The sequence below is a fragment of the Myxocyprinus asiaticus genome, chromosome 14, assembly GCF_019703515.2.
Source record: "Myxocyprinus asiaticus isolate MX2 ecotype Aquarium Trade chromosome 14, UBuf_Myxa_2, whole genome shotgun sequence".
Lineage (NCBI taxonomy): Eukaryota > Metazoa > Chordata > Actinopteri > Cypriniformes > Catostomidae > Myxocyprinus > Myxocyprinus asiaticus.
Window position 1 is genome coordinate 47,160,980 of NC_059357.1, and position 12,805 is coordinate 47,173,784.

Below are 12,805 nucleotides of genomic sequence, written 5' to 3' on the forward strand. Positions count from 1 at the left end.
CACATATTTCTAAAAAAGTAATATATACTTTGAAACATGAATTATTGTTATATGTACATATATGTATGTATTATGTACATCTGTTGTGACAGGTGAAGGAACAGCAACAATGAACAAGGTGGAAATATAGACACTGTTTTGAAATTGTTGAGCAGAAAAACAAAAACTATTCAGTGAAATTTGTTTTAGAAAGTAACTTAAAAGTCAATGAATTTTTTTTGTGATTACTTTTTTCCATGACACAATCAGCAAAAGAATCTGATTTGTAGTGGATTACTATTTTTGAGTAACTTACCCAACACTGTTCCCAACCCTACTCGAGACATTTTTAAAAAGTTGAACTATTTCCGTTGTGACTCATCTCTATTATGTTCTATGTTCTTCAGTGTCTGTGCAGTCAATAATGACTTGAACTTCCATAGGAAGCTTTAAACAGGTGTGAATGAAGTCATTGGCAGTGTGTGGGCAGAGTTTCTCTAGAGTGTTGCACTGGCCAGTGTGTGTGTGTTTAATGGTCATGTTGTGGGCGAGTGTTAGATGATCCTGAAGCTGCTGCCCACATCCTGCTCATGATCTCTCTGATTCACCTTTCTAGAGACTTCCTCTGTTTCCACCCGTGTCTCTAGCAATTTTCATCTGCCCATCATTCAGCCCACATCAAAGTGTCCAATATTGTTTCAATGCCACCCCTTCTCGCTCATTTTCTCTCTGTCCATTTTTATCCATATGTTTATAGCTGCATTAGTAGAAAGGAAGTCCTCTGAATAGTGAAACATGGACTTGAATCAGATGATTTGAGATTGAATCTGTTGTGCTGATCCTGTCGAACACCCTGTCTACACCGGACGTGAGTGGTGTGCCGCTAGTAAATAACTCAATTATAATCAATCAAGCCGTCTACACTGGAATACTGCACATTTTGACAAAAATAGCTGGTCATTACAGATCCATACAGGAAATTTGCAGACTGTACACAATATACATACTGCATACTACATTCTTGCAAAAATAGTAGGTTGTATTCTGTTCTGAAAATATCCAAACTCTCACAAAACTAAGACATCAGCTGGCATGTTTACTGTCATACTGTCCTGTATTTGAGGGCTGCCACTTTCTAATCTCTTATTTCTGCTGTAATTCACTCTGGGTTTTTTTTTCTGTTTTCAGATGGAGAAAGTGGAGGCAGATCTGATTCACTCTAAATCACTGCGAGAGAAACAGTCTAAAGAGTTCAGCTACCAGCCAGAGGAGCTCCAGCACAGATACAAACAACAGGTCAGAATGTAAACAATATGTTTTTACATATGTTTACATATGTTTTTCTCTTGCTTGCTGCGGTTCAAATTCATTTACAGTACATTAAAGCGTGACAAACGGTTTTGTGCTGGTAGAAACATAAATGAATTAATCAATTTACTCAGCCCCAAATGTTATTACACTGACGGACACAGTTCATATAAATATATAAGATCTTCTCACTCTAGATGATTGGACAAGCTGTCGCAGAATCACATATATTTATGCATTTCAGTCACATCGCATTTAAGTTTCCTTATCATATCATTCCAGTCAGTTTCTTCTGATTAAGAAAGTAATTTGTTATTCATTTAATCGAAATCCCATAAACTGAGAAAACGTTACTTTTTTACAGATATAAGAAGTTTCATTTACTGACAGGAATGGGCCTGTTATCTTTGGTGCAATCTATCTTTTCAAGATTGAAATTGCAAATATTGTTCACTGCACAATCTTATCTTATTGCTGTTTAGCAATAGATATTATATTGCATACTAGAAATGCATTTCCTGAAGGTGCTGTAGTGATAAAGCTTTAAGGAAAATCTGTCTGGAGAGAGCTGTTTGTTAGCATTCCCATTCATCTTAAAGGCAGTTGCCACAGGTGTATACTATATGAATATGACCACCTTTGCTCATGGGTACTCCATTCTGGGCATGGAAGTTGTCATGAGATGTGTTGACAAAGTGTTTGGGCTATTTAATGCACATGAGCTGAGTTGTTTCTCTCTCGCACATCTCTTACATTTGACTGATATTTTATTAAGTATAAATATTTGGAATTGAAAGCCATTTATCTCCATGTGAGTATCTGTTAAACTTGTAAGACTTCACTGAGCAACCTTGAGCGGGCATCCACATCAGTCAAACCAAGTGAAGTGGAGAAAGAGTGCGCAATTATTTTGATTGAACTGTGCAGTTTGATCAAATGTTTGTTTTTTGGACATCAAAGTTTGGTTTACATTCAAGTGCAATTGATTGAAATTCGACATATAATGCAAGAAATTATATTTTATAAGAACAGTAACTGTGGCATTATAACAAAGATAATTATAACTATGTAAATATGCTTATTAAATTGGACAATTTATATTTTAAATATTTCTGAACAAAATAGCAGGCAATTGTGTATTTATATATATATATTTTTTTTAAAATGCTTTTATCAGAATAATCTGTTAATCAAAGAAATAATCAACAGATTAATTGATTATCGAAATAATCAACAGTTGCCCTAAAACCTTAATCCCTTGGTAAAAAGCTAGTTAAAATATTTAGAGTATGGAAGATACATTTTTAATCAAAATAAATAAATGCAATTCCAAAAGTTGGGACAGTATGAACAATGCTAATAAAAACAAGCACTACAACACATTATTTGATGTTTTACCTTGTAAAATTATTATTTTTATAAATGTATACACTTTCAAATATCAATTTCAAATCACATGATTGCAACACACTCCAAAAAAGTTGGGACAGTTGAATGTTTACCAGTGTGTAACATCACTGTTTCTTCTAATAACACCTATTAAGAGTTTGGGCACTGAAGACACAAGGTTTTAAAGTTTAGCAAGCGGAATTTTAGAATTGAATGTCTTTCAAGCAATTTAATGACTTACATTCAGATTAAGTTGGTTTCAATGAGCCAACATAATTAATGTACTTTAGTAGTTTTAACTCAACTTCATTAGGTTTGTCAAACTCAATTTACTATGGTTTATTTAATTAATTTTCTTATGTTGGTCCAACTTAATTTATTTTAGTAATTGTTAGTATATGCCAGGTGAGCAAGAGTAAGGACATTCAAACTGTTGCACTTTTAATTTAATTGCAACTGTTTATAGAGCTAAGCAGCACTCAAATATATCTAACAAGTTTATAACATCTAACATTATATATCTATTATAAATATTACTTGAAAGTGAAAGTCCATCTTCACACTAAGCACAAGCGCCATTCTTCACCAAGTCCAGCATAACAGACACTACCAATATAACAGAACATTAAACATTAACAAATCTCCTCCTATTCTCATAAAATAACACTTCATTTCAAAACTTGTTCTCCCTATCCAGTCCCATGCAAAGCATGCTGGGAAATCCCCTGCCCAGTTTTATCAGTGCTACATTAACACCACAAAAAGTATTCATGTAGTCCCAACAGATGGATTAAGTAAACTTCAATTTTAAATGAATAAAACACAATAAAATCAAGATGTGACCAAATGTTCTAGAATTGTGTTGCTTTTATTCATTTGAACCAAGTAAACTGAACAAGCAGCACAAATCCATATTTTATTTATTTTTTGTCTGGCATGGTATGAAGATTAGCTGAGCCAAATTTGACAAGCATTGAACAAAATGTTTATGACAAAAAAGCTGTTGACTGGGTGATCACTAGGTTCTTATTTAATATTAAGTAGTTAAGTACAGTATTTGTATTTTAAAATGTTATTTATTCAAACAAATCAATGTTCACAACTGCAGTGTATTTCTAGGTCTGCTCCTAACATGTTTATGTGTTTATCTCCCTAATTTGTGAGATTAAATGTTCTTAAAGACATTACACAGTTAACACATTTCTGTCACAACAATCCCATATACGGACTCTCATTTAGCAGTAAATGATGGAGAAAGACCTTCTAATGTTTTTCTAAATCAAATCCGGATGACTTCAATTATTATCCGAATGTGTGTGAAATATTACCAACAAGTGAAATACATTGCAGTCACGTTTTTGTTTATTTATTTTTTACTGCAGAAAGCACATTTGTATTGCACATGTACATTTTTCTTCTGCACATATATGTGTTTTTCTAGTGCATTTCTTGGTTTTTTAAATGCACAATAAAAAGAGTTAATTCAAGCCGGTTCCCATGATCTTTTGAGCTCTTCTGTAGCAGACGGTCCATGCAGTTGTGGTGACCACCTCTCACATCTCTGTTTAAAGAGGGCCCTCTCCTTCTCGGCCAGCTCAGCTGACAGGCCTTGCACATATGGAAGCCACCTCGCACATACTGCAGGCTGTCTGTTCACACGCAGCCATGGCTGTTGTACACATTTACAGCCTTGTGCAGAGTAGATCCCAGACATTCTGCTGAAGCCTAAAGAAGCACAAGAGAAGAGCCTTCCTATAGAAAAACACATGTTAACTCGGTTCAGTATCAACAAATGACTGACAGAATCTGCAGATATTGAGCTGTTATGATCTCATGTATTCTTTTGAAAGATTTAGAATTGCGTTGGTTACTGTTGCTATGAGAGTGTTAATACTGCAAATGTCTCAACATTCTATTCACCATACAGTATAATTGAGTGATTTTTTTTTTTAATTAGGGGAGCTTTTCTGTTCCCCACCATGATTAAAAAAAAAAAAAAAAAGCCTGATGTAATAAAGCAGTCATTCTCTTTAATTGCTTTTTTTAAAGGGATATGGTATTTCGGGTTCAATACAAGTTAACCTCAATCAACAGTATTACCACACACACACACACACACACACACACACACACACACACACAAATCTGGGTTACAGTCAGGTACTGACAATGGAATTGAATGGGGCCAATCTGTAAACATTTAAATACTGTTTCACTGTTTTAAATGTATGGCCACAAGATGTAAACACTATACGTGTTAACATGATTTTAGGGGTAAAATCGCTTACCTTTTCTATGTACGTATACAACTCAAATAGTACAACATTTTTAACAGAGGAATTAATGTGCTTTAACCCTCCTATTGCGTTCAGAATCTTCATACAGTTTTTTATTTGCGGGTCAATTTTGACCCGGTGGAATTCAAGCTTATAAATCAATCATAACCAGATGGTTTTCATCTAAAACTATATTGTAAGTCATTAATAAGTTTGTAACTGTTCATACATGTAAAAAGATTGATATTTTTGGCATGTTAACTGACAAATATAAAAGTTATTAATTAATATGCCATTTTTAGAAATAATAAAATGTAGAAATTCTTTGACATTTCAATTATATACATACATACATATATATATATAAAACTATAGCAAAACCAGTGTGATATATGTGAAGACATCTTTTTTATCAACATTTCTGTGGGATTGTATCTAAATATAACATAATATACAATTTATATTAACGTCTAATATGAGAATTACTAGTAATTTGAATGAATTTCCTATTACTCATAACTGCTCAATACAACTTGGTGGTCAAAAGTTATGAAAGCAATGTATTCGTTTTCTTTTTTTTGTTGTTGTTGTTGTTATTGTTGATTTTTTCCCCTTTTCTCCCCAGTTTGGAATGCCCAATTCCCAATGCGCTCTAAGTCCTCGTGGTAGCGTAGTGACTCGCATCAATCTGGATGGTGGAGGACGAATCTTAGTTGCCTCCGAGTCTGAGACCGTCAATCCACGCATCTTATCACGTGGCTTGTTGAGCGCGTTACCGCGGAGACATAGCGCGTGTGGAGGCTTCATGCTATTCTCCCCGGCAACCACGCACAACTCACCACGTGCCCCACCGAGAGCGGGAACCACATTATAGTGACCACGAGGAGGTTACCCCATGTGACTCTACCCTCCCTAGCAACTGGGCCAATTTGGTTGCTTAGAAAGCCTGACTGGATTCACTCAGCACAACCTAGATTCCAACTCGCGACTCCAGGTGTGGTAGCCAGCGTCATTAATCACTGAGCTATCCGGGCCCCCCTATGTATTCTTTTTCAAATAAATTTCATCAAAACAACTGTATACAACATTAATACTTTACTATGTTTTTAAGTAAAATCTATTCTATTTACTCTAATGAACTGCTGAATGTTGATGTGTGAGTTTGCTGTAAGCTGGTTCTGCATCAGATTTTCTCTTTCAAGCCCTATTTAGACTAATGTGTGCATGAACTTTTGCTCTGGCCACACCCCCTTTAGACAGTAGTACCTTTGTTTTAGTTTATTTGTTATGTTTGTTACATCTGTCATGTCTGTTTTGTACAGGAATGAGTGTGTGTGTGTGTGTGTGTGTGTGTGTGTGTGTGCGTGTGTGTGTGTGTGACTATGTGAATGTGTGTGTGCATGTTTGTATACAAGATGCAGTCCCAGTGAGAGACAAAAAAGTGTGTGAGTATGGGAAAGAGGCTAAATGTAAATGAAGTGTTATAAGTAAAAATGTAATTCATAGATGTACCAAAAAATCTACATAATATCATGTATAAAGCCACAATTGATGCACTGGTCAAAATTGTCCTGCGAACACAAAAAATGTAAAAATGGTTTTTATATGGTTATATCTCTTAAACAATTTTATTGAAAAATCTGGGACAAAGCTATGTGGAATTTAAAAATTATTATCTACCTCTCCCAGGTTAAAAATCAAAAAAAATTTTTAAAAGCTTCACATTTCTGCCTTTAAACCCTCCAAAATTGCCCCATTTCACTTTCATTGTAAGTGGCTCATTGTAACCTTGATTTTTTTATTTTATTTTATTTTTTTAATGGAGAAAGGAGAGTAAATCTTTTTTTTTTTTTTTTTTTTTTGTGGTTATCAACATGGTCACAAATGCTGTCGATTGAGCTTAACTTGTATTGAACCCGGAATATTCCTTTAACTAATTTTTAGTGTTGAAATTTCACATTTGCCAGAATTTCACTATTTTGTCCTTGTCCCCACTCAGACTTTAGAATTTATTTTCTATAATTATTTGGATCATGGAAGTCCCATGAAACAATTTTATTTCACAGTTATTTTCATGTGGTTCAGATTGTGACATGTGACCCTTTATTTGTGAAACTCACATTTATTTTTCAGGTTGCAGGTGTTTCATTTGGGTTTGAATGTTGCAAATATCTGATTTATACTCCAAAAACCCCTTTCTGTCCCTCCCCTCCTAACACAGCATCTTTTTATTTATTTCTGGAGTTCTGGACTTTTACATCATGTCAGTTATAATGAATGATTTCATTGTGATCATATCATTTGAGAGAATAATAGACTCTTTTAATGATTCTGTCTACATGGTAGATATCGTTACCAAGGAAACAAACCCTCATTAATATCTACTGTGTAAACTGGATTTTTCAGTTCAAAGTATGATTTCAATCTGTTAGAACAAAGGGAATCTCGACCAGAGCACTAGAGATGTCCAAGAAACTTCAAAAGGGAGAGGCATGATTATTCAGTCGACTATTAGCACATTATTATCCTGTTTTTGGTTAAAACCAACATATACTTTTGTTAGAGTGCATTCATTAGTTGAATCTCACTAAACCTGTCAGGAATATGTCCGGGTCATATTTCACCACAACAAAAATAAATAAATAAAAATACTACTACTACTACTAGTACTACTACTACTACTACTAATAATAATAATCATTTAAGAAAAAACAACATAAAAAATATAATTTTGGATCTAAAGTATGACATAGACATATTTTCGTTAGATTCACGCCATCACTAAAGAAACAGATTGTAACAGATCTGACTGCTTTACTGCTTTAAAGCACCAAAAAAATTTAAGTTACCCGGGCCTTAACATCCTTTTGTGTTCCACATAAATTGTGTGGGTTTGGAACAACATAAGGGTGAGTAAATTATGATTATTTATAATAAATTATTTTTGGGTGAACTGTTCCTTTAACAGTGAGTTTGGTGAATCATTGTGATGATATTGAGCACCTATTCTTTTGAAAGCCTGGTGAGTAAGTTCGTGAAGAGAGCTGTGGTTGACTGACCCCTCATGTGATGATGGATTGATCTAAAATGTTTAGTGTTAGTGTTATGAGTGGACTGAAGTGTGAGGGTCACTCTCAGCTATACATGTGGACACAAAGGCTCATTCCACAGGACTCCCATCAATGGTACTTTGAAAGAGTGCATTTCTATAGAAGTGCTGTGTCTCTTTGACCTCCTCGCCTTTACAACGTCACGCCTGCTCTGTGTGCAGACGCTGAGCTCATGTTTGAGGTCACAGCAAGCAGTATATGACATCAACAACATCCCACAGATGTTTGAGGAGGTTAATCTATTTTTCCAAGATGTCTCTTTAATTCTCTTTGTCTTTTTTTTTTTTTCTCAGACACTTGCATATACAGTTTTGTGGGGTAACTAACTAGTAGTAACTTCTACATTTTTCATGAGTGTGACAGCTTAGCTGTTGTAATAATAATAATACTCAAACAGGCTCTTCTCTCATATGAAGCATTGGGAGGTTTTATTCATTTTAGTGAATTGGTTTGTTTGATTCACTGAGTCCAGAGTGCAGATACCAGAACAATGTTATAATATTTATTGAAATAATTTAACAAAATAATTAAGAATGTCAATTTAACATGTTCATTTTAAAATTAACAGTTAATTATGCCCCATAAACCTTTCTTAAATTCCATGATAAGGAATTGTCTTACCATCGAAACAATTCATATGCCATGTCCATACTAATACATTTTCATTTGAAAATGCATTAATTTCACCTTGTTTATGGCTCTCATCCAGACTAGTATGGCTTTTTCCTCCACCAAAATGGAGCGTTTAGAAAACATTCTCCATTACTGCATACTTTGGCTTCAGTTTCCCAACGTCATCGTTTTCCAGAGTTTTCAATCAAAAACAAATTACTTTGGATGTGACCATAGTCAGTAGGGGGCAGTCAACCCAATTCCAGCTGTACAAGCAATAAACTACACTCACCAAAAGCAGGCCAACACTTACTCATGACAGTTCTTACTAATTTGAATGTCTGACTTTTAGACCAACAAATCACATATGCTTCCCTCGTCTCCTTCTAAACCCTGATATTTCCTTTTTTCCATGGTACAGAAAATGTATTTTTATATGTAAAATCATGGTAATGACTTTATGGTTAGGTTTACATATGGGGTTTGGGTTAGGCTTTCCAAATAGGAAAATTCTCTCAAACGTGCATTCAAAACACTGATGTTTCTCTTCTGTGGTACACAGCCCTATACAAAAAAATCTAAATTAGCTGCAAATCTGTAGCAAATTTGCAGCTCTTTTTTTTTTCTTTCTTAGCTAATTTTAATTTTCGAAATTTCCAATTAATTATTTAGCATATCAAGCAATTAATTTAATTTTATATAACCGATGTTTAGTTGCTCTTTATCACTATGTTTTCAACTCAGTATTATATATTTTTTTCATGTAAATTGATCTGTTAAAATGCTATTTATTGCTTTCACCCTAGTTGAGATCCACAATGAGTGTGTTTACTGTACATTCACACCAATATGCCGATAACTACCAAAAATCAGCTTATTCCAATAATCTGACAATACAAGAAAATCACATTTACATTCACATTTAAAATCATCAGGTTACTCTCTGCTTTTGACATCAAAACTTAAACAGTTGTTAGCACAACACTTGTGCACATTGGATAAGCCGTTGAAGGCCCCTGTATACTCATGGTGAAGTTCTTCTTCGTTCTTCGCTCAAAGCCAAATAGTAGTACGAAACAGCTTAGCAACTGTATACTGTTTGCGAACATTTAGACACCAGTCATGCCGCCGAGGGAGGCGTTTAGTGGAGCATTTAAATATGAGGATGCACAAGACTACATGTAAAACCTTAACTAATGTGTTATTAAAATGTGTTATCATTGAATGTACATGCAGTAGATAATGTGTAATTTGTCATGTTTACATTCTGCATTCATGGCGATAATGCACTAACACGCTATATGCGGTCATAATATGCTCCAGTTACACTCTGTTATTGTAATATATGATGACACTAATATTACGGAATTGTGCGTGTTAATGGGCAGAATGCAGACAAAAGAATGATTTACAGTACATATATATATATATATATATATATATATATATATATATATATATATATATATATATATACTATATATATATATATATATATATACATACATATATATATATATATATATATATATATATATATATATATATATATATATATATATAGTGCATCCGGAATGTATTCACAGCGCTTCACTTTTTGCACATTTTGTTATGTTACAGCATTATTACAAAATGGATTAAATTCATTATTTTCCTCAAAATTCTACAAACAATACCCCATAATGACAATGTGAAAGAAGTTTGTTTGAAATCTTTGGATTGTATCGAGGCACAGATCCGGGGAAGGGTACAGAAAAATTTCTGCAGCATTGAAGGTCCCAATGAGCACAGTGGTCTCCATCATCCATAAATGGAAGAAGTTTGGAACCACCAGGACTCTTCCTAGAGCTGATCGCCTGGCCAAACTGAGTGATCGGGGGAGAAGGGCCTTAGTCAGAGAGGTGACCAAGAACCTGATGGTCACTCTGACAGAGCTCCAGCATTTCTCTGTGGAGAGAGGAGAAACTTCCAGAGGAACAACCATCTCTGCAGCACTCCACAAATCAGGCCTGTATGGTAGAGTGGCCAGACGGAAGCCATTCCTCAGTAAAAGGCACATGACAGCCCGCCTGGAGTTTGTCAAAAGGCACCTGAAGGACTCTCAGACCATGAGAAACAAAGATTGAACTCTTTGGCCTGAATGGCAAGCGTCATGTCTGGAGGAAACCAGGCACCGCTCATCACCTGGCCAATACCATCCCTACAGTGAAGCATGGTGGTGGCAGCATCATGCTGTGGGGATGTTTTTCAGAGGCAGGAACTGGGAGACTAGTCAGGATCGAGGGAAAGATGAATGCAGCAATGTACAGAGACATCCTTGATGAAAACTTGCTCCAGAGCGCTCTGGACCTCAGACTGGGGCGAAGGTTCATCTTCCAACAGGACAACGACCCTAAGCACACAGCCAAGATAACAAAGGAGTGGCTACAGGACAACTCTGTGAATGTCCTTGAGTGGCCCAGCCAGAGCCCAGACTTGAAACCGATTGAACATCTCTGGAGAGATCTGAAAGTGGCTGTGCACTGATGCTCCCCATCCAACCTGATGGAGCTTGAGAGGTCCTGCAAAGAAGAATGGGAGAAACTGCCCAAAAATAGGTGTGTCAAGCTTGTAGCATCATACTCAAAAAGACTTGAGGCTGTAATTGGTGCCAAAGGTGCTTCAAAAAAGTATTGAGCAAAGACTGTGAATACTTATGTACATGTGATTTTTTTTCATTTTTTATTTGTAATAAATTTGCAAAGATTTCAAACAAACTTCTTTCACATTGTCATTATGGGGTATTGTTTGTAGCATTTTGAGGAAAATAATGAATTTAATCCATTTTGGAATAAGGCTGTAACATAACAAAATGTGGAAAAAGTGAAGCATATATATATATATATATATATATATATATATATATATATATATATATATATATATATACATATAAAATATGCACTCACTGAGCACTTTATTAGGTACATCTGTACACCTACTTATTCATGCGATTATCTAATCAGCCATTCGTGTGGCAGCAGTGCAATGCATAAAATAATGCAGATACGGGTCAGGAACTTCATTTAATGTTAACATCAACCATAATGGGTGGAAAATGTGATCTCTGTGATTTCGATCATGGCATGATTGTTGGTGCCAGATGGACTGGTTTGAGTTTTCCATGTTTTATTTCTAATGTATGATTACAATTGTAATATATCTTTAAGATAGACATTGGCAGTGCAGGATGTGAATAGGTAACATTCTCTGTGTCTTAGTGCGCACACTACAATATTATTCTCATGCAGAAAACAGAACAGCAAAAACTGATGCGATTGAGGCAAGATATCATTCCGTTTGTTTTACACATTCTCAGACTTCCTTAAAGTCTATGATCTTAAATAGTGCTTTTGACTCAAAGATGCTGGGTTGTATTTGGCTGTAATATTGCTCGGATGTGGGACAGACAAATGGAGTGCGTGTCTGACAGCTGTGCGCAAGGCAGCGCTATGTGACGAACATTGCCGCTATGTCACCTATGGCTGAGTCCACATATGACTAGAGGGAAGGTAAATACTTAGCTTGACAAGTTTTAAAGATAACGACTGGTAAGGACATGATTCAGAGTAAAATGAACCCCAGACAGCTTACTGCAGCCACTGTTTTTATAGATCACATGCACATTATCACATATTTTTAAGGGTGATGCTAGCTGCATAATTTTAGGGGGGCTGAGATGAAAAACAGGGTCTATCAATGTCTAAGCTCCAAATTTCTAAATATATATAGTAGTTTGTTTGAACTGGATTGCAAAACTTCTAAATGTTCATATTGTATGTTTGATTTTAGAAACACACTCTTGCTGATTGTGTCAACTACAGGAATATTGATATTAATCAAATATGGCATTGTGTATGTTGCTCACAATCCTTAAGACTATGTTAAAAATGTGTATCCACCAAATGCTGTAGAAATATTTGAGCACTGGTGGTGACTAGGTGGTACTTGAATGTTCTGATTTGATCGAAGGTGGTACTTGGCCTAAAAAGTTTGGGAAGCACTGCAATAGTACACCTTTGGTATGTGGTAGAACGGGAGATTGTGTGACACCAAGAATAGCCTCTTTTCCACCATCGGGCCGAACTGTTG

At 35.3% G+C, this 12,805-nt stretch overlaps 1 pseudogene; it reads left to right on the plus strand.

Annotated features, from left to right (window-relative positions):
• The window catches only part of LOC127452269 (centrosomal protein of 112 kDa-like), a 284,785-nt pseudogene that overhangs the window by 196,691 nt on the left and 75,289 nt on the right, over positions 1–12,805 (plus strand).